Source organism: Zootermopsis nevadensis, unplaced genomic scaffold, assembly GCF_977971745.1.
Source record: "Zootermopsis nevadensis isolate Lab colony 2312 unplaced genomic scaffold, Znev_1.0 Znev_ptg000025l, whole genome shotgun sequence".
In the NCBI taxonomy this organism is placed as follows: Eukaryota; Metazoa; Arthropoda; class Insecta; order Blattodea; family Termopsidae; genus Zootermopsis; species Zootermopsis nevadensis.
This window is the reverse complement of record NW_028259157.1, coordinates 2,881,638-2,903,837: the sequence shown is the minus strand read 5'-3', so window position 1 is coordinate 2,903,837 and position 22,200 is coordinate 2,881,638. Positions and strand designations below refer to the sequence as shown.

Genomic DNA, 22,200 nt, shown 5'->3' with positions numbered 1-22,200 from the left:
AATGCGTGAGGTGGAGGATGCGCAACGTCGTCTACGACAATTTACCAATAACGATATTACGCGCTCACACAATCCCCGTGTAACACAAATAGTGCTTATATGCGTGTAATACATCATAATGCGTCTAATATTACATAATCTTTCCACAAGAATTGTTTCTTGCAAAATTGATGCATTGTAGATGTTGACGCAAATACGTAGCAGATTCATGCGTAACGATGACCCAATCTAACTCACTATAAATAAGATTCATGTAACGAAGGAATCGGAATTAACATACGTCAATGATTGTACGTCATTTATTAATATAAATCGCCTCACAAAAGAAACTAAATATAAATCTCTGGTACATTAATTGCAATGCTCGGTGGGCGCGGAATTCGGGGCGCACGTCAAACTTGTGGTAACATATTGGTGTCCTATGTCAAATGTCAATAAAATATATCGAAAATATTGCCTCACATTTACTCGAGGACACGACGTACAAACACAAAGACGCAGTCTACCGGAAAAATACGGAACCAAACATAAGACGTGCCATCTGTGATGAACTAAATTGAGTGAAATCAATACTTTCGAATGACATCGAGGACCAATCAGAAGTCAGTCAGAATAGATTCTGTCTTGGAGCAGTCGGCTCTTCCCGATTGAATAGTCGCCATTAAACTACGGTTGGAATTATTTGAATTCGGTCGGTCGGTATCAACGTAACTTTGTGCTCTAGAAATAGAGTTCTTCGGGAATATTAACACGATTAATACCCATCATTCAATCAGATATTAACAGGTGCTACCTATAGTGAATCTCAGTGTAAGGATGACTTCTCGGTGACGTGTGAGAATAGAAACAAGTGGAACACCAATCCAACAAAACAAGCAAGAATATGTGCGTCTCGTCACATTGAGACATACTACTGCAGTGAAAGGACATTTGCATGCCTTGTGTGCTCAGTAAAGACGTTTGTACGAGACAGTAACACGAAAATCACATACAGATATCGCTTATCTGCAGAAGCTGGACCTATGTAATTTGAGAAAATTTATTCTTTATAACGATGGATGGGGTCACTGTAGTAATTACATGTAGTGTAATATAAAATTAAATAAACATTTTAATAAATTCTTCTTCGTGTGACAACATATATACTTCCACAACGAATTATTCAATAACATCATATTTAAGTGATAAGTGATTGCTGTACTTGCAATTACTGAAAGTATGTTTCCAATATAATATCATTGTAAAAAGTTTAAATTAGGTATGCAAGTGAAGCCCAGAATATATTATTCTTTTTAAAGTGAAGGAAACGAATTTTTGAGAGTTTAATAATTTACAATTGATCATAACGAGCTCAAGGTGCCGTCAAATGCACACGTCATGTGACTGCACTGCGCAACAACGTCTGCGCAGTTGCCCCACTAACCTAACCTAACCTAACATAACATATAACCCAAACCAACCGAAACGGGGTATTCTCGGTCAGTGCAAAATGGCTTCCTGCGCACGAATTTTGGAAAAAGCGAATGGATGCTCAGAAGTTATTGAAATTTTGTATGGACGTCATGCCACAGGTAAGTTAATGATATTCATACTCTTTTATGCCTTACCGCTTTTTATAAATTCGCACGAAGGCATCAAATTCGTGAGGTGGAGGATTTGCAAAGTCGGCCACGACCACTTACCAATAACGATATTACGAGCTAACACAATCCCCATATAACACAAATAGTGTTTATATGCGTGTAATACATCATAATACGTCTAATATTACATAATCTTTCCACAAAAATTGTTTCTTGCAAAATTGATGCAGTGTAGATTTTGACGCAAATACGTAGCAGATTCATGCGTAACAATGCCCAATCAAACTCACTATAAATAGGTATCATGTAACGAAAGAATCGGAATAAACATACGTGAATGATAGTACGTCATTTATTAATATAAATCGCCTCACAAAAGGAACTGAATATAAATCTCTGGTACATTTATTGCAATGCTTGGTGGGCGCGGAATTCGGGGCGCACGTTAAACTTGTGGCAACATACTAGTGTCCTATGTCAAAAGTCAACAAAATATATCGAAAATATTGCCTCACATTTACTCGATTAAACGACGTACAAACACAAAGACGCAGTCTACCGGAAAAATACGGAACCAAACATAAGACGTGCCATCTGTGATGAACTAAATTGACTGAAATCAATACTTTCGAATGACATCGAGGACGAATCAGAAGTCAGTCAGTATTGATTCTGTCTTGGAACAGTCGGCTGGTCCCGATTGAAGAATCGCCATTAAACTACGGTTGGAAATATTTGATTTCGTTCGGTCAGTATCAACGTAACTTTGTGCTCTAGAAATAGAGTTCTTCGGGAACATTAACACGATTAATACCCATCATTCAATCAGATATTAACAGGTGCTACCTGAAGTGAAGCTCAGTGTAAGATAGTTTTCTCGGTGACGTGTGAGAATAGAAACAAGTGAAACACCAATCCAACAAAACAAGCAAGAATAAGTGCGGTTCGTCACATAGTGACATACGACTTCAGTGAAAGGACATTTCCATGCCATGTGTGCTCAGTAAAGACGTTTGTACCAGTTAGTAACACGTAAATCATATACAGATATCCCTTATCTGCAGAAGCTGGACCTATGTTATTTGAGAACATTTATTCTTTATAACGATGAATGGTGTCACTGTAGTAATTACATGTATTGTAATATAAAATTAAATGAATTCTTAATACATACTTCTTTGTGTGACAACATATATATTTCCTCAATGAAATATTGAATAACATCATATTTAAGTGATAAGTGATTGGTGTACTTGGAATTACTGAAAATATGTGTCCAATATAATATCCTTGTAAAAAGTTTAAATTAGTTATGAAAGTGAAGCCCAGAATATAATATTCTTCTTAAAGTGACGGAATCGAATTTTTGAGTGTTTAATAATTTACAATTGACAATAACGAGCTCAAGGTGCCCTCACATGCGGACGTCATATGACTGCACTGCGCAACAACGTCTGCGCAGTTGTCCCACTAACCTAACCAAACCTAACCCAAACCAACCAAAACGGGTTAATCTCGGTCAGTGCAAAATGGCTTCCTGCGCACGAATTTTGGAAAAAGCGAATGGACGCTCAGAAATTATTGAAATTTTGTATGGACGTCATGCCACAGGTAAGTTAATGATATTCATACTCCACTATGCCTTATCGCTTTTTATAAATTCCCACGAAGGCATCAAAGTCGTGAGGTGGAGGATGCGCAAAGTCGGCCACGACCACTTACCAATAACGATATTACGCGCTGAAACAATCCCCATATAACACAAATAGTGCTTATATGCGTGTAATGCATCATAATACGTCTAATATTACATAATCGTTCCACAGAAATTGTTTCTTGAAAAATTGATGCAGTGTAGATATTGACGCAAATACGTAGCAGATTCATGCGTAACGATGACCCTATCTAACTCACTATAAATAAGTATCATGAAACGAAAGAATCGGAATAAACATACGTGAATGATAGTACGTCATTTATTAATATAAATCGCCTCACAAAGAAACTGAATATAAATTGCTGGTACATTAATTGCAACGGTTGGTGGGCGCGGAATTCGGGGCGCACGTCAAACTCGTGGTAACATATTGGTGTCCTATGTCAAATGTCAGCAAAATATATCGAAAATATTGCCTCACATTTACTCGAGGACATAACGTACAAACACAAAGACGCAGTCTACCGGAAAAATACGGAACCAAAGATAAGACGTCCATCTGTGATTACCTCAATGGAAAGAAATCAACACTTTCGAATGACATCGAGGACCAATCAGAAGTCAGTCAGTATTGATTTTGTCTTGGAACAGTCGGCTGGTCCCGATTGAATAGTCGCCATTAAACTACGGTTGGAATTATTTGATTTCGGTCAGTCAGTATCAACGTAACTTTGTGCTCTAGAAATAGAGTTCTTCGGGACCATTAATAAGATTAATTTCCACCGTTCGATAAGATATTAACGGGTGCTACCTACAGTGAATCTCAGTGTAAGGATGTCTTCTCGGTGACGTGTGAGAATAGAAACAAGTGAAACAGCAATCCAACATAACATGCAAGAATGTGTGTGGTTCGTCATATTGAGACATACGACTTCAATGAAAGGATATTTGCATGCCATGTGTGCTCAGTAAAGACGTTTGTACGAGTTAGTAAGACGTAAATCATATACAGATATCGCTTATCTGCAGAAGCTGGACCTATGTAATTTGAGAACATTTATTCTTTATAACGATGAATGGGGTCACTGTAGTAATTACATGCAGTGTAATATAAAATTAACTAAATATTTTAATAAATTATTTTCGTGTGACAACATGTACTTTTCCACAATGAAATATTCAATAACATCATATTTAAGTGATAAGTGATTGGTGTACTTGCAAATACTGAAAGTATGTGTATAATATAATATCCTTGTAAAAAGTTTAAATTAGGTATGAAAGTGAAGCCCAGAATATAATATTCTTTTTAAAGTGACGGAATCGAATTTTTGAGTGTTCAATAATTTACAATTGACAGTAACGTGCTCAAGGTGCCCTCATATGCGCACGTCATGTGACTGCACTGCGCAACAACGTCTGCGCAGGTGCCCCACTAACCTAACGTAACCCAAACCAACCAAAACGGGGTATTCTCAGTCAGTGCAAAATGGCTTCCTGAGCACGAATTTTGGAAAAAGCGAATGGATACTCAGATATTATTGAAATTTTGTATGGACGTCATGCCACAGGTAAGTTAATGATATTCATACTCTATTGTGCCTTATCGCTTTTTATAAATTCGCACGAAGGCATCAAAGTCGTGAGGTGGAGGATGAGCAACGTCGGCCACGACCACATTCCAATAACGATATTACGCGCTCACGCAATCCCCATATAACATAAAGAGTGCTTACATGAGTATAGTACATCATAACACGTCTAAAATACATAATGTTTCCACAAGAATTGTTTCTTGCAAAATTGATGCAGTGTAGATTTTGACGCAAATACGTAGCAGATTCATGCGTAACAATGCCCAATCAAACTCACTATAAATAGGTATCATGTAACAAAAGAATCGGAATAAACATACGTGAATGATAGTACGTCATTTATTAATGTCACAAACACGTATTAATGCACTTGTCGCTGCTCAAATACGTATTCATACCGCCTCAATAACAGAATATAAAACGCTTACATTTATCGCATGTTGTGCCGGTATACCTGACTTTTGAAACAACCGTCGAATGTATACATCAGGGGCATTACTCGTCGCTTATGTGCACAAATACTCAGCCTAATATGACATGAGGCACACTTTAAGAGACACAGAGACAGCCTTTTTCAACCTGATCGTTTCCTGCGTTACTTTACAAAATTTGTTCTCTAGATGTTTTCGAGGATGTCTCGATATGATACCAGTTATTCCACACAAGCATCACCCTTACTTGCGTATTCACCACACGCTGTGTATATTTCTTATCGGTTTCCTTCTTTACAACAGATCTTTCTGACGATATGGCAGACATTCCGTTTTCGACTGTCAGGATGGCTGCACGGCAAAAACTTGTATTACTGCCAGATTGATTTTGTAGATTCCGAAGAAACAGCAGCCCGGGATTGATTATAACATCTGTACTTGTTCCAAATTTATTCATAAGTACATGCAGATATTGCACTGTTACTGAGCAATATACCATCATTGTTTTAGAAGTTATAATTAACTACGCTACTTCTACTGTACACCGTGATTTCAAAACCTGTCTTCAGACCCTCATCAACATGTATTTCTGTTGTCAATGCAGTCTGTAGGAGCACTGATATCTTTAATAAAGGCTGTATTTTGCTTGCTGATATTACTCAGAATTTTAATCAAAATATATATTATCTTTTGTTATAGCTATTTTTGTTTATATTCCATTTTATTCTGTTTTTATTTTAGTGTCTCTGTGATTGGCTTTTCAGCTGTTGCCTAGCACATAATAAATAAACTGAAATAAATTTCAACCCTACTGCCATCATAATTACAATTCTTACCGAAGCCACAGTAACTCGGTCACGTTAGACCGCCTATTATCAAGATTGGTTGAATTCCTTTCATCATTATGTACGGGTAACAGAAGTTTGTACACCTAGAAACATGGACGACGAATGTAACTGCCTCACCCCTAATTTAAAAGGCAGGCTGATATTAACATTATTTACATATAAACCCTCTCGCGATAAAACCATATGAAGACTCAGTTGTGCATTGTTTAACGGCTGGAGGAACTCCAGCCCAGCAGCCTAGTTACCTTATCAATAGTAGTGACACACGTTAGAACTGTGTTATTTGGTTCTCGGGCTATTAACATAGCTCAGCATTCAATGAGATGGGTAGATAATGAATAGTTAGCAAGTAAGGATTTCGAAAGAGACGGTAGAGGCCTACTTAAAAGTGTCCTAGAAGGCACTTGCCTGGAATGACTTAGGAGAACTACAAAGACCTCAGTGAGCATAGACGGTAAACTAGGAGATATTTGAAACCAGAACATCCGACATACGAGGGTCGCTCATTAAATAATGCCCCACATTTTTTTACGTAAATACGTCTATATTTTAGGGTCAGTGTCATTCGGCAAAAAAGTGTTACGAAAAAGGGAAACGAAAAATTGTAACTTCATTATTATGTTACCTAGGAAATGTCAAACTTCATTGTTATGTTACCTGGGAAACGAAAAAGTGTAACTTCATTGTTATGTTACCTAGGAAACGTCAATTGTTTACTCGGCATTATTGTTGCCTAGGAAACGTAATCTGTTTACTCGGCATTATTGTTACCTAGGAAACGTCATCTGTTTACTTAGCATTGTTATTACATATAAAACATTACATTACATTACCTTACATTACATTCAGCTACAACAGACCCATCTTAAGCGTAACTAATTGAAGTTGAATAATCAATGTCTTAATCAAACTTATCTTAATTGTGAAGCATGTATAAAGGAAATATTTACAATAAAGCCAATATATAAACTTCCTTTCCGTATCGCGGATAGCATCTTTAAGTAGCCCAAAGAGATGGAAGTCGGAGGGTGCCAGATCTGGACTGTAGGGTGGATGGGGCAGCACCGTGCAACCCATGTGGTGATTTCTTCCCGGGTTCTCAGACTTGTGTGAGGGATGCATTGTCTTGCAGGAACAAAATTTCTGCTGGATGCTTGTGAGGCCGAACTAGTCGGAAACGCTTCTTGAGGGTTTCCAGGGTCCTGATGTACGCTTCTGAATTGATGGTCGCACCTCTTGGCATCACATCCACAAGAATGACCCCATCACTGTCCCAAAAGACAGTCATCATGACTTTTCCGGCGGAGGGAGTTGTCTTAAATTTCTTCTTTCTCGGTGATTGAGGATGATGCCACACCATTGACTGCCTTTTTGTCTCCGGCTCAAAGTGGTGTATCCAGGTTTCGTCACCTGTAATGATCCCTCAGAATCAAAACGTTCCAACAATTCGGAAGAAATTATTTTCCTTTGAATCCTGTGGTCTGCTGTGAGACTTCGTCGAACCCATCTTGCACACACCTTCGAATATCCGAGAGCCCGGATAATTGCAATCACACTTCCATTGCTGACTGAAAGCTGTTGGGCCAATTGTCGAGTTGTGATGCGCCGATCCTCACGAATAATGGCATCCGCGCGGTTCAACACGTCTGGAGTGGTGGCTGTGGGAGGACGTCCAGAGCGCGGCAGATCACGGAGCACGGTTTCTTCACTTCCTGAAGCTTTAACTCTCTTAGCCCAGCGACCAACGGTGCTCCTATCGACTGCACAGCTTCCATACACAGCACACAAACGTTTATGAATGTTCACCACAGTTTGTTATTCCGCAACAAAGAAATCAATTACAGATCGTTGTTTCTAACGAGAGTCGTTCACAGACGCCATTTTAATAGTTCACTACAGCTCCGTCATCTATTTCACGCTAATTTCTCCCAAACCGTAAATACCCGGCTGACCATACTCATGTTAAAATGAGGTCATGGATGGGTCAAGGACGTAGCAACACCACTACAAGAATGCACAAACTGTTTGAGAATAAGAGTCCTCAAACGCTTTCAAGGTCATTCGTATTACAATTTTTCACGCATATACATAGAGAACTGTACGTATCTGAGCGTCATTTACAGACATTTAGAGGTCATGGATATGTCAAGGTCTTGTATAGGTCGCAATATATATATTCAGGGCCCACATTGTGTTGTGATAGATTGTTAGGTTGGGTTGGGTTGTGTTACGTTAGGTTAGGTTCAGTTGGGTTGGGTTAGGTTAGGTTGGGTTAGTTTAGGCTAGGTTAGGTTAGTTTAGGCTAGGTTAGGTTTGGTTAGGTTAGGTTATGTTAGGCAGTGTCGTGTTACTTTGTGTTACGGTGATTTAAGTTGTTGGATTGTTTTAGATTAGTTTAGTTTAGGTCATGTCTGATCAGTGTGTTCCATTAGATTAGGTTATGTGTCAGAGAGAGGACTTTGAATTTCTCAAGGTCATATGTTTCACGCTTATTTACCGCCAAACGGTGAATACCTGGATAACCATACTCATATCAGAATGAGGTCAGGTAAAGGAAAAGGTCATATGTTAGTCACAACATTATGGGCCCCCTAGTTTCCCAGATATTGATAATTGAAATTCTCAAGGTCATATCTTTTAACACTTTTTTCTGCCAAACGGTGAATACCTGTTTGACCATACTCGGGAAAAAGTGAACCCACGTATAGGTCAAGTTCATATGAAAGTCACGATAAAATCGACCCACTAATTTCCCAGATGCGGGTCTTTAAAATTCTCAAGGTCATATATTATGCTTTTATCTGCCGAACAACAAATAGCTAATTATTCATAATCATGTCAAATGTGGCCATATATAGGTCAAAGTCATATGTTAGTCACGACGAGATCGGCCTAATTGTCTGCCAAACGACAAATAGCTGATTATCCATACTCATGTCAAAATGGTGCCATTATAGGTCAAGGTCATATGGTAGTAAAGAAATCGGCCGAATAGTTTGCGAGATTTTATTTATTTAGTGTTCCGTCTGACGACAGGTCCATACGAACAGGATCCTTCCATCCTTTTCTCGGACTGGGACCTGTTCATATACGTTTTTGGCAGATGATCCAGAAGTGGTTTGCCATTGCCTTCTTCTTTGTGTGAATGGAGTAATTGTTGGGATGCCACGGAGAAACCGGGGAAGCCCCCGGAGGAAAACTCCGTGTTGCCTAGACCACGGCCTTGCCCAACACAAGTTATAAATTCTGGCACCGCCGGGAATCGAATCCGAGACCCCAGGATTACAAGGCCAGCGTTCTAACCTCTAGACCTTTATATATATATATTATATATATATATATCCAGGGCTCACATTGTGTTGTGATAGATTGTTAGGTTGGGTTAGGTTAGGTTAAGTTTGGTTAGGTTGGGTTAGGTTAGGTTAGGTTAGGTTAGGTTGGTTTAGGTTAGGTTTGGTTAGGTTAGGTTAGGTTAGGATATTTTAGGTTGGTTTAGGTTAGGTTTATTTAGGTTATTTTAGGTATGTTGGGTTAGGTTTGGTTGGGTTAGGTTAGTTTAGGTTAGGTTATTTAGGGTTATGTTACTTTATGTTAGGTTTTTTGGTTAAGTTGGATTAGTTTAGATTAATTTGGGCAAGGTCAGATCATTGTGTTGGATTTGATTAGGTTATGTGCCAGAGAGAGGTGAGGTCAGGTAAAGGAAAATGTGTTATGGTAGTCTCAGCAAGATCGGCCGACTAGTGTCCCAGATATTGGTATTTGAAATTCTCAAGGTCACATTTTTTCAGGCTTATATCTGCAAAACTCTGAATACCTGGTTTACCATACTCAGCAAGATCGGCCGACTAGTGTGCCAGATATTGGTCTTTGAAATTCTCAAGGTCATTTGTTTTTCACACTTATTTCTGCGAAACGGTGAATATCTGGTTGACCATACCCGTGTCAAAATCAAGCCACGTATAGGTCAAGTTTATATGGAAGTCACAACCAGATCGGCAGAATAGTTTGCCAGATACGGGTCTTTAAAATTTTCAAGGTCATATCTCTTCTCGTTTATTTCTGCTAAACCGTAAATTCTTTGTTGAACATACTCGTGGCAGTATGAGGTCACGTAGACGTCAAGTTCTTACGGAATTGACGACAAAATCGGTCTACTAGTTTCCAAGATATGGGTCTTTGAAATTATCAAGGTCATATCTTTTCACGCTTATTTCTGCAAAACGGTGAATACCTGGTTGACCATACTCGTGTCAAAATCAAGCCACGTATAGGTCAAGTTTATGTGGAAGTCAGAACGAGTTCGGCAGAATAGTTTGCCAGATTTCACCCGTATTTCGGCCATACCGTACATCCCTGCTTCACCGTACTAATGTCAAAATGAGGTGACGTAAAGATCAAGGTCATATGGAAGTCACGATAAGATCGGTCCAGTAATTTTGCAGATACAGGTCTGTAAGTTTCTCAACGTCATATCTTATCACTCTTATGTCTGCCAAACCGTAAATACCTGGTTGACCATACTCATGTCACTAGGAGGCCATGTATAGGTGAAGGTCATATGGAAGTCACGACAAAATAGGCCCGCTAGTTACCCAAATATTGGTCTTTGAAAGGCCATTCGTAGTACTATTTTCTCACGCATATACGTACTTTTACATGCTTGAAAATTGATGTTTCCCGCGTTATTGTACTGTGTTTCAAATGATTCCAATAGATGACGGAGCTGTAGTGAACTGTTAAAATGGCGTAAAACCGTACAAGTTGATGGAGACTATGTAGAATAATAGTATGTGTAGAGGAAACATTAATTTATATTGTCACTAGATTTCAGCCATCTTGAATAAATATATTCTGAAGAAAAAAATGTGGGACATTATTTAATGAGCGACCCTCGTAGCTACACCAACTGATCTGTACTTCTTCGTTACTTCTCGCAGGGGCTAATGTGGAAGAGTGAGGGAGATAATAAAATATCGTATCTCTCGTGCATAAATTAAAATTCGTGGGAGATACTTATATGTTTCTGTGGTGACAAAGGGAAAATTCAGGAACAGCTAATTTAGTATACAGGGTATAATTTTCCTGCCATAATGACTGGTTATTTAACAACCATTTATCAACTGCTATGGCTATAAAGCGTCGTTTCATCTGTAGTACTGAGCACCTGTCGGCAGTGAACACGGGAGTTCTTGGAACAAACCTCGTTCTGCAGAGCTTTATCATAAGTTAGTATGACCTGGCCGCTCCTGTGAGTTGTGGTCAGAAATGTGAGGGTTGTAAGTGGATTATATTCTCTGTTTTACGGTCCCCACACAACTATACTTCGGGTCGGTAACGTAACTAGCTTATTTGTCGATCCAAAGTGTCATTGGTTTGACGTTGGAACTACATTTACACCTGTTTCAAAATGATTCCCATTATGAATCAGCCATCTGTCCGACATAGCAAGTGCACAGACACGAAATTCAATGTGAAGTAGACAGCGTGACCATATTCAGCCCAGCAAGACTCCCTAAATTTATGCAACCCTAGGGTTTATCGTCCTCATAAAAAAAGCTGTCATTGGATCCCGTTTCCCTGACTCAGTTTAATATTATCTTCGCATCTATGGCTAGACAGACGAACTGGTCCTTTGCTTAAGGTTTTATAACCCAACTCTTATGTACATCACTTTCTTCTGGTGTTCGTGTTATACGTCCCCTTCACTCTCATCTTTCTTTGGACTCTTCTGAACACCATAATGAACCTTTGGGTTCCATAAAAGCCGTCGAATTTCTTGTGTAGCTGAACGTACTATAAACTTTTCAAGAAGGAATCTGCTCAATGAAGTTAGTTAAACTCATCCCTGTGTCAGTATGTGCACGCGAGAGAAATGAGATATTTAACGACGTTGTACTAAGTACAGACAACCATGTGACGTTGGATAAAATGTGAAGACTGGCTCAGTTCTGGCTCTTGAGAACACAGTCATGAACATTCAGGTCCCATAAAAAGTGGGATTACCTTCACAGGCTGATTGATAATGACTGTTCCTTACTTTCGAGTTTTACGATTAAAATTTTTAGTAAATAATTAGTCATTTGTATGTAAAGTCGACACACATCTGTAGAAGTAGCCGAAGTAATACAATCGAGGCCTATTTAAAGCTTCAATAATGTTATCATGATTATGAAAATCATACTTTATCTTATGTTTTCATTGACTAGGTTTCACAAACTTTCAATTAATTATTGTGTTCTAATTGGAAGAAAATCCCGTATCTTACAATTATATTTTCCTAAACTGTTCCCGTAGACTAGCTGCGTTAACACGTAGCTACAAAAGTATTCCAAATGGTAGTAACCATGATTTCTTCAGCGTAACGACCTTCACCTTGGTAAGATTTAAAGTTCTCATGAAGATGGCTGTCTTCTGGCTTGTAGCGCCGCGTAGTCTTGTACAAGTTTACCGACGTTTCAGAGGTACTTGCTGCCTTTGTCATCATCAGCCCCTAATTAAATAATCTAATACTATAATTTTCGAATACCAAAGATCAGAACGAAAAAATGAACTGCATAGTAATTTTCTCAAGTTTGTGTTTATTGTAAGCAGCTAAATTGACCACAGAACGGAAAATAAAAGCAAGCAGAAGCTGAACGTATCTGCTGTTGAACAGAGCGTACAGTTCTGTATCACGTGAGAGTCACACACTCCTCTTAATCAAATACTCCCTCTGTCTTCTGCTTCTTCTTCATGAAAGAGGCAAAAAGGCGTGGTTGTCATAATTCATCACATTCATTAATTACACACTGTCTGGGTTTTTTGTCCCGGTCGCCGAATGGTACGCTGGGGAATAATGGCAGTAAAACGTAGCTGCGGGTGTTGGGTTGTGATTGAAGAAAGCTCGCAATAAAAGAGTTTGGCTCATTCACTTGTCTTTAACTAACTGTCAAACGATACCTTCAATATCCTGTCTCCACTAGTGACCTCGACCATATCCATTGCTCGTTCATTTTACACTGGCCACAACTAAGAAGCAGGACAGTACGCAATTATTAAGCGAAAAAACATCTAAATCGCGATCACAAAACACCGGAGTTGAATTCCGGTAAATCTTATCTTGATTAAGGTTTACGGTCAGAAAGCATTTAGGTTAACTAGAGGAATGTCTGTGAGTTCGTGTCTGTTGGTCTATCTAAATGTCCTCCCATCTGCCGCGCCATGAAAGTTTATTAAACTTCGTCTGCAAAACTACAAGTAAATGTAGTGTTAGTTTCAGCTATGTCGACCAATCTGGACTGATGCTTTACCTGAACTTCTTGTCTTCATCTCAGTGTCTCGCCAAACAGCAAAATATTTCAGACGAATATTACACAACTTAGTGAACTACCTATATGTCTTGTAAAGCAAGCAGACTACGTGCTGTGTACAGTTTGAGCAATTCAACAAATATAATCTTATTATGATTAAAACTCATGCTCATAAGCGGGGCTTTTTGATTCCAATCCAAATTCCAGCCACCTACGGAACTAAAAATCCCTTAGGACAATAAGACATAAGAATCTAATCAGAAAACAAGATTTATGCCAGGGAATCGGGCAGAAAATCTATGCAGTAACATGCAGTTATTATTAATTCTTAGATCATGCGAAATTAAAATCTGAAAGCTTGTTTTCAAATACTTTTAAAACAATAGCTATCGCTTCTCCATATTAATGGATTCACTTCTGCTAGCCGTCCTATGCTGCACAATATTTGTCGCTTATCATGTAATTCCACGTCTGTAAAACATAGAGAAAAGATTAACGCCTGACACATCACTCTATCAGTTACTCAAGACTTCTTAAGTAAACCTCAGTATTTTGAACTAAAATCTACTAAAAATCTGCAGTCCACTGAACACGACTAAATTCCTAAAAATATATGTTTTAGAAATCACGTTCTGGCAAATTGCAGACGGAAAGAACAGCGCCCAGCATGTCACTTCAATGAAAAATATTGTTCTGTTTGTCTTTACGCTGCAGAGTGATTATCTCTCTGTAACAGGAGCCTGGATCTTCAACGTTTCTCTTTTGTGCGTTTTATCTTCTCTTCTACATTAATATTTACATTCTTCCTTGGCACGGTTCTTGTATCACTTTTCATCCTATTCTTTTCATGCTCTTCTAAGTTCACAATTTTTATTTACTGGTTTTATTTTTGTACAATGTACGTAAATATGTAATGGGAAAGTTGTCCGTCCGTCCGTCCTCATGATTTATCTTCCTAACAAACTATAAAACAGACATCATCCAAGGAGTCCTGAAAAGTTCCTATACGTTACGTGGCTTCTGAAACAGGAAAGATAAAAACTCCTTATTTCAAATAGCTAAAGGACTGACGAAAATCTACAAATTCTTATCAAATGGAGCTAAAAACAAAAGCCTGCAAAACACATAATCACCTTTGTTGGCACTTCGTTGTTCTCCACCCCAGAAAATGGACAAAAAATCTTTCGATCGTGTGTGAAAGAAAATGTCAGTCAAGGTCCCGAGTCGGATGCGAGCCACGAGCGACAGGATGTCTACAAGGAATTGTCTTCTCCCCGGTTAAAAAGAAAAGAAATCCGTGTGATAGAAGTTCTGATTCAAAAACCTATAAAAGGGTTCGTTCGAGTGCAAACCAGAAGTACGAACCGCCATATCCTGTAGTTTATGTGTCCGTAGCAGATTTACTCCGAGCCCATAAACGAAGCATTCAGCCTTACTGAGATAACAAACTTTCAGTAGTCTAAAAACATTTTTATTATCGTTGTTCAATATGTATCACTAGTTTTATAGAGCAGTCTTTTCAAGCACAATGAAATGATCCAAAATATTGATTTTCCTGGTGAAAAGTTTTCAGGAGCAGAAACAAGCAAATCCCCTCGTTGACCCAGTCGGAGCAGCACCAGCAAAGTTTTATCACTGGCAAGAAAACTGTTTCCGGTTGAGAAAACCATCCACTTAATGGTGGATAAACACCAGCACATGGCTTAGTCGCCAGTCCCCCTTCCTCGCACCATCCTGACCCTCGAAGCGTCAACCGTCTTCCGGAACACGAATCTTCTGAATAAGGACGCTGTGTGTTAGGTTAGGTATGTTTGTAAGAACATGACACCTGAGTCTGACGCAGTGCGGACCTCCTATCGGAACCCCTCACAATAACAGATAAGGTACAGAAGCATTAACACCAGAAAGCACTTCGTAGCAAAGTGCAACTCAGAAGTAACGCGAATCAAACTGTCGATTTGATTAACTGTAAGGCACTGACAAACATTGAAGGTCTATGACAACGAACAGCTTAGAACATTTACACAGTTTCTTCATAAATAAATGCCATTACAGTACATTTATGACAATTACGTTTATTTACTTTATTATTTATTTGCGTCAGTCAGTGCAGCATTGCTTTCTTCGCTGGTGCAAAGCCATTTCATATGTCTGCTCTCATTGGTTATACTTCTGGGGAAGAATGTGCAAGTCAATTACATACGAAATTACATTGAACCCCTGGTATTAGGCGGACACAACCTCTGTACAGACACCTCAAAAATAAAATATAATAAATAAAATCATCGAACCATTAAGTACCTATTTGGCACAATGCCTTTAGGAAATAAAGAAAGAAAGAAGACTTATTACAGCACAAGTAATTTCTGTACTTGTTTAAATAGCAACCTTCCTTAACGAATTTATGCTAAAGATTACTATTCTGTCTCCAGACTGTTCGCCTGCAACCATTAGAAGTCCTGGAATAACAGATCAGCCGAGAGACTTCCATCGAAGCAAGCAGTGTCGATAGGCAGTATCGATCGATCTCTATGGATTACAGCCTTAAAGCGTTTCTTACAGTATTTTTTTTATTTAAACAGGAACCTACGATCAAACTACAAATTTGATCTATTCAATTAGCAGGGCTAAACCTTCACTACAGAACTTGTAATCCAGAAACATCTACTCCAATAGTTAAAGCTTCAATAAATGTCTTCTTTTCACGTGTGGCTATTCAAAGCGAACAAAGTGAAAGGATTGTAGAGGATTTTCATCTTTATCTCTTGAACTCTAACTTGGATACAAAGGTTCATTCTGCATGAAAGACTAACAATTGTAGCACTTCATTAAATACGAGCAGTAGGGATTACAGGTGTCTTAAACAACAGATAGCTGTTGAAGTACATGCAGAGAAAGACAACCCCGTGTTTTGTTAATGAGTAACTTGAGTAGGCCACACCTTTTTGTTTACTTCCACAAGTACTTACAAGTACAACACAGTTTATTTCATCTCTTAGTCTCACTCTGTTTGAAAACTGTCCACTTTTCCTCCGCTGATTTTATACTATTTGTTTTCTGGAGAAAACGTTTTACGTGGTTTCGCGATTATGATGGCCGACTTCTGGGTTATTAACGCCGTACAGTCTGGCAGAAATTTACCGACGTTTCAGAGTTGCTTGTTGCCTCCATCATTAGGGCAATGAGTACTCGCAAGCACCCCAGAAAATTCGGTAAATTTCTACCAGACTAGACGGCGTTAGCAGCCCGGACGACAGGCGTCTAACACACGCTGCCGTGGGAACCTAAAATCCTAATTTTAGGTGGCACATCTCGTCGGTATCTGGGATACTTAAAGCTCGAATACAAGCACAGAGACCGACAGTCAAAACTGGCATTGATGGGCTGTGGTTTTACTCGGTGCCTCCAGTTACATGAAGGTATGATACTTTGAAATAGCACTTGATTCCTTCGGGCAAGTCCAATCACACAGTATCGGCACAAAAAAGCATCGTAAAACAGTTTAGCAACCGTCCAAGCAAGCAAGCAACCAACCAACAAACCTCTAAATCCAAAATTCCTCGTAATACAGAAAGAAATGTTCTTTAGAAACAAACTGTAAAAAGTAAGGAAACATACAGTTAAATATCACTGACAATATGTTCAAAATGAACTTCCAGTCACGGAACAATGATATTTGACCCAAAGGAAATACGCGTCTTTGAAAACTGAAAGTTGGTGTTAGTGTTGTAAGTTTTAAACCAGTAACGCGAGCCGTAGAGGTTACTTATCGATTCAGACCGCGTCTGCAAGCGAGTCGGTGCATTAAAAGTGTGTATATTGAATAAGCCCTTACTTCCAATCAGTATCCGAACCGCGCTCAATAAAGAAACGTTGCCTGAAGCTGTTTTAATGTCAAATTGAGCAAGTTCGCCAGCATTCTCTCCTTTTTTAACTTTCATGTCTCTCACTGACATTGCAAGTCCCGTAGGTATACCTATGAATTTTATGAGGCTTCAAGTAAATTTGAAATTCCTAGTCCTTGTTTACGGTGCTTTTACAGGACAGAGAAAAAATATTTTAAAGCCTAGTGCTAAGTATTGCATTTTTTATTTGTGTCTTTTACGATTCTTACTGTAAACAGCTATAATTTCCTTAAACAGCGTTAACAAATTGATCATTGCAATGGTGAAGTGCGAGGGTTTCTTTGCTGTTCGGACTGAATTATTAAACACTGTTTAGGCGAGCTTCTGGTTTAAAGGGTTAACACGTAACAATACAATTTTCGCTTTGGTTAGAACGCTTTCAGAACAAGGCTTTTGCTTGCGGGCAAACTTGACATACTGCAAACTGGTTGTGGTGGTTAGCAATACTGCTTCACTTTCTTGAGGTCTTGGCTTCGAATCTCAACTAGTAAACCAATTATTATTAATGAGCTATGAGTCTGTCAGTGTGGGCTCGTGGTAGAATATTTACTGCTTAAGAGACAGGCTACGCAGACAAATCAAGAGATCTGTGTACGCCACGTTTGGTCAACGAGGCTTGTTGTGGAGCTACATAAGCATCCAACGCATTGGATTAAATCCAATCAGTTCCATGATCTAAACAGCAGGAGGGAACCATGTTCGACGAACTAATTACTTCATCTCCACAAATAACTGCATTCCTCAGTGCTCCGAAAATGTTTCACATGCCTGGTACTTCGAGGTTGAAATCTAAGAGTCCATGTTCGTATGTGATGTCGGTCAGAGCAAGTTTTCAGGTTCTACAACGTGTGACCAGTTTTCATACTAACACTTCCATGAATTTAAAATTATTTTAAATGTATTACTGTATGACAACATTTCAGCTTGCGATGTTTACAACTGGTAAAAGAAAATTAAATAAAACAAATTACTATAAAGAGAAAATCGTAATCTACAATTAAATTTATTTGCAAAAAGGAATGATGTAATACTCTGAGGCACAAATTTAAGAGTTCCTGAAAATAAGTGGCAAATTACCGATGCGCCTTATAAAGTTAAAAAGTTTGCTGCCCGTAACATGTCCACTAGGTGTATCAAATGAACTGGAGTCATACGGTTAGTAACGTGGATAATCAGACCGGCTTTCTAGTCTAAAAGTTTCAGTGGGCTTCCTCAGACCTTCCCCTAAAATGCCGGGATATCATATTAACTATACTCGATCACTGTTACTCCTAAACAGCCTACCTTTAGAGACCGAAATATCTATAATATATTAAAGCAAATTAGTATTTCTCACCTTGTAACACGCACATCGCAATTTGCCTGCGACTGACATTTTATTTGTTACAGATTCAGGTTAACAGAACTGTCTGTCAGAAGTCACATTTTACACCGCTCTGCTTCGTATTATGTAAAACAATGTACTAAGTAGTCTACAAAATAAAATAGCCTAAGAGCCGAAAATTGCAATATTTTGTTTTGAAAATAAACAATAAACTCCCACTGAAGAACTACAAGCAGAGAAATTTAACGATTTGAAGCCGATGCTCGTTTTAATATTTAAACATTTAGTCCTTACGTCAAGGAAAAGAATTTATAACCATTACAAGGACCAACAGATTAAAGCTGTCTGCTCTGAGACTCATATTCAACCGAAAAATATATTTCGTGAGCAAAACGCAAAAATAATGATTATTGAGCCAAGTGGTACATAGGGTTCTAATACACTGATAGAGATAAAACGTCGGTTATCAGTCTCTCTCTAACATGTTATACGAAAAGCGTGGGGAATTTCTTCAATCCGACAGAGAGCTAGTTCCCCCATACGTGACGCCATGCGTCGTGACCGCGTAAGGGCTAGAACAGGCAACGACAGCTTCCCACCGATTCATCATTTGTAATCGTCCTACTAAATCTCGTTCAACATTATGAAACCTCAGATGGTGTAACATCGTCGTGAAGAACCGAATAAATAAAAAGCAGCAACCACAAAGTGTGGATGACAATTGTGGAGTGGGAAAATCGAATACCCGATTACTTATGTTATCTGGTAGAATGTGGTGTTGAGAAGATACGGCTCTAGAAAGAGGCAACTATGGCCTACTAGATGGTATGGTCTGACGACAATAATAAATACTTCAGGCAGAAGGCCTTGCCGATAATCGTAATTTGTACCAACAACAAACACGTTTGATACGTTTCCGCTCCATGTAAGTACATTCATATTTACTAACCAATATTCTTACTGTATAAGACTTGAGGCTTTCTTCCAGCGACTAAATGCAATCAAATCTTCTTGGGCTACAAGCCGCGTCAAAATGGAATCGTAGTCCAACGTTTCAGAGTGTCTCTGGAACTTAGGACTACGACTCCATTTTGAAGAGATTTTATTGCAATATTCTTATTTGTTCATTCACTAATGCTATATGTAATACCGAGGTTAATCAGTGACAAATGTACTAAGACCATGACAGGCTCCTACTGGCCTGCTGTGAACAGGACAAGATATAATAGTAACTGGCACTGCCTTATTTAATGTGATTTCGCAAATTCCTTGAAGGGACTGAATAAAAGTACGGGAAGCTAGTGCCCCGCCCCAGATTCGAAGGTGTACGTAAGTCCAGAACACATGTCACACATGTTACGATGTCTGTATGCTGCTCATTTGAAGTGTAATTTCCACGAAAATGGCTGTCGGTGGTTTGTACAGCATGGAAAATATTTTATTTCCAAAATTAATATTTTATAATGTTACAATAATGTGTTGTTTGATGGAGAGTCATTTCATTATTTCACGGTAATTGTAAATTATTAAACATGTGGAAACTGTAGCCTTGGGCATGTTGACCCACAGAGTTAAATTGTGCGCTAAACACGCTCTCCACTACCCCAACAAAAGGTACCCAAATAATACTAAACGCAGGGCTTCAGCGTAATCCTTTACTCTGAAGGACTTAAAATACAAACCTAAATTACAAGTGTTTGAAATGCAGGAAGGAAATATCTGGCTCCACGAAAGATGAAAAGGGAAATTTAAGATAATATCATAACGAGAACTTTGTGTACGAAGACTGATACTAAGTCAGGCTGAGTGATAAGAAATACTTGAACAATTTAGGTTGGAAAGCCCCTCAAAAACCGTCTTTTTGGATACCAAGACTGAAAAGAGATAATCATAATACAAGCAAGACAAAGGTAGAATTCTCACAGCGGTGAATATGATAAAGATGGTTGTCTTCCGGGTCATCGCCCTGATGATGGTTGCAGCAAAAACCTCTGAAACATTGAAAAATGTCTACCAGATTACGCTGCACTACAACTCAAAAGGCAGCCATAAAAGATTTTAAAGGCTGGGAGGTAGGTTGAATCAGACAAGATCTTGTTTCAGGCGGGCCTCTTTGAACCTTCGCGTTCCACTACCATAGATTTATTTAGTAAGCCAGTCCGTCATTCTGTCAGTCACGTTACACATAAAATTTGTACTTCCCATACCGATACGTTTAGTCTATTCAAATCGAACAAGAAGCCAGAACTACGAGCAAACTGATATTCCGACAGAAACCAGTGTTCCGAAATTAACGCACATAGTCTACTGGAAACACAGACATGTGGTCTCTTTGCAGCAGTACGAACCGAAGTCTACAACAGTAGCTCTGCCTGTATGCATGAATGAATATGCGAGTGTGTATGTGCACACAGGTACGTAGTCCTGTATCAGCATTGCCCTCCTTTTACGCACAGCCATATAACCGGATATGTGGAATGTAGGTCCTGCTATACGTATCCAGAGACTAACGATAGGCAGAACACAGAAAATTAGCATACAACTGAGCCATATAACAGTAAACTAAAGGAAAATTGGGGAGAGTACATGAGAAATATCAGGTGGGCTCTTTCATAATTCGGGATGATAATAAGAGGTTACATTAATGAAGACAATCGAGAAACAGAGGACTGGAAGGTAGTGGTTGAGATAAAAAAACAAAATACAGACAATTAATTTTAAGGCGGAGTTTTAAGTTAATCTATAATTTAAATAAATTAATAATAAGCTATAGGTTAGAGTTAAGTTAAGCAACATGTACGAAACGATATAAGGCAGAAGGTAAGTGGAAAGATCAGGGGGTCATTCTCCAGACTCTGAAATCTTTGACAGACTGAATGAATATATTACATCATACCATGTAACCAGAGATGAAATGTGGTTCTTGGTTTATGAAAATTTATTACTACGCCAGTTACACCACGTCAAATGGGAGAACTGTTATGAATGATGATGTGGAAGAAAACGTGCGTGGCCTATTTTATATTAAGTTGCCAATGTTTGCCTGGAGGGTCAGAAAGTTTTAAGTCGGGATAGCCGGCCAGGCCCCCAGGCATTTCGAATACGAAGCAATAATTCTAGCGACTAAACTGCGCTATGCCCAGGCCAAAGGCAGAATCACCGTGAATGGTATAAGTTGGCCAAGAAAGAGCCAAGTGGGGATCGTAAGATTCAGGGCTATGACACAGGCCTACTGTCTGTATAAAGACTAAAAATGACCTGAAAACCAACTTCCGAAACGTCGTCTACATTAAAAATGCCTCAGACAATGAGCAATGTTAAATATTAAGTTCGTACAACGAAAACCATTGTTGCAAACCTTTATGGCATTTCGTTACAAAACATCGCGCGAAAGAAGATGGAATAGTACTGCGCATGCGTACTGTGGTATGACAGACAGACATGTTTCTAGCTATAGTGCGCCCAGCAAATATACTTTCACAAAATCCGAAAGATTTTTCCTCGCGTTAAAAAACTTCGTCCGACTTTGGTTCTCGTATTGAGTCAATTGAAGCTTTACGCTGTATTT

The 22,200-nt window shown here is 38.8% G+C and overlaps 1 long non-coding RNA gene across 1 annotated transcript; it reads left to right on the top strand.

The window, feature by feature from the left end:
- Positions 1-3,561: 3,561 nt before the first annotated feature.
- Positions 3,562-5,924, top strand: LOC147872628 (uncharacterized). The gene is made up of 2 exons (XR_015537071.1): positions 3,562-4,811; positions 5,570-5,924. It is a non-coding gene; the product is annotated as an uncharacterized LOC147872628 (long non-coding RNA).
- Positions 5,925-22,200: the final 16,276 nt, after the last annotated feature.